Genomic DNA, 1,572 nt, shown 5'->3' on the forward strand with positions numbered 1-1,572 from the left:
TTTTAGCGCCGTTGCCGGGGAACGCCAAAATTTTTGACAAAATTTTAAATTTTTCATGTTTTATTTCGAATCTAGGTTTAAACATACTTATTTTAACTTTTATAATTTAATAATTTTCATTTACTAATTTATTTATTTTTCAAATTCTGTTTTGTAGGTAGTTTCGGTTCGTGCAAGATTTCAGGTTCATGCGCAGTTCTCGAAGTTTAGGCATTGTACTAGACCCTATAGACCCAGAAATTGAGAAAACCATTAGGAAGAACAAGAAAAACAAGAAAAACAAAAATAAGACCCCAGTAAAAACATTTACCGAGCCAGAAAAAATGGCAGACCCACCAACACTTATGGATTACGCTAGGCCAGGTGTGGCCGGTGTGACCAATAGTATCGTTAGACCCAGAATCACCGCAAATCAATTTGAAATTAAGCCAGCTTTGCTTAATATGTTGCAAAATAATGTAACATTTTACGGGTTACCTAACGAAAATCCTAACACCCATTTAACAAATTTTCTTGAAATTTGTGACACTTTTAAAATCCCAGATGTGACTGCAGAAGCAATCAAACTTCCCCTCTTTCCTTTCACTTTGAAGGATCGAGCCAAAGAATGGTTAACTTCTATGCCAGCCGCAACTTTTGCCACTTGGGAACAATTAGCCCAAGCGTTTTTATCTAAATATTTTCCTTTAGCAAAAACCACAAGAGTCATAAAAGAGTTAACATCTTTTTCTCAAAATGATAATGAGACTCTTTATGAAACTTGGGAACGTTTTAAAAAACTTCAACGTTTATGCCCACACCACCAATTACCCGCTGAACTTTTAATGCAAACATTTTACAATGGACTAAATCCTACAACTAGGGGTTCATTAGATGTTATGTCGGGAGGGCTATTTATGAAGAAAACATATGCCCAAGCGAGAGAACTTTTGGAGGAAATGACAATCAACAGCAGTATGTGGCCCGCGGAACGTGGACATATGCCAGGGGTAAAACCGTCATCCTCAACCACACCATCAGTTAAAGGTATAGTTGAACTTGATCCAGTCGCGATGCTACAAGCCCAATTTTCTGCTTTATCACACAAAATTGACAAATTTATGGCACCACGCGATACCAATGGTAATCCAATCCAAACGGATGTGGACTATGAAAATATGAGTGAGATCGAACAGGTAAATTTTGTCCAATGGCAAAACCAAACTACTAATCCTTATTCTAATACCTATAATGCTGGATGGAGGAATCATCCTAACTTTAACTGGAAAGATAACAATAACAATAATGCAAGTGCTAATCAAAATCGTACCACTAATTATCAAAATCAGTCAAGAGATACGATTAGCACTTTATCTTCTAAAATCGACAAGTTTATAGATGATATCAGTGGAAAAATAAGTAATCACGACGATGGTTTTAAACGGATCGAAAATAAATTCGATCAGCTTATTAAAAACCACTCATCTAGCATCCATAATATGGAGGTTCAAATTGGTCAACTTGCTAAATCAATTCCATCCCGAAAAGAGGGAAGTCTTCCCAGCCATACGGAAGAAAATCCGAAAGAGCAGG

General features: G+C 36.5%; 1 non-coding gene across 1 annotated transcript; it reads right to left on the reverse strand.

Moving 5' to 3' along the window:
• Nucleotides 1-701: 701 nt before the first annotated feature.
• Nucleotides 702-808, reverse strand: LOC136228249 (small nucleolar RNA R71). Its single transcript, XR_010688578.1, has one exon. It is a non-coding gene; the product is annotated as a small nucleolar RNA R71 (small nucleolar RNA).
• Nucleotides 809-1,572: the final 764 nt, after the last annotated feature.

Source organism: Euphorbia lathyris, chromosome 4, assembly GCF_963576675.1.
Source record: "Euphorbia lathyris chromosome 4, ddEupLath1.1, whole genome shotgun sequence".
NCBI classification, from domain to species: domain Eukaryota; kingdom Viridiplantae; phylum Streptophyta; class Magnoliopsida; order Malpighiales; family Euphorbiaceae; genus Euphorbia; species Euphorbia lathyris.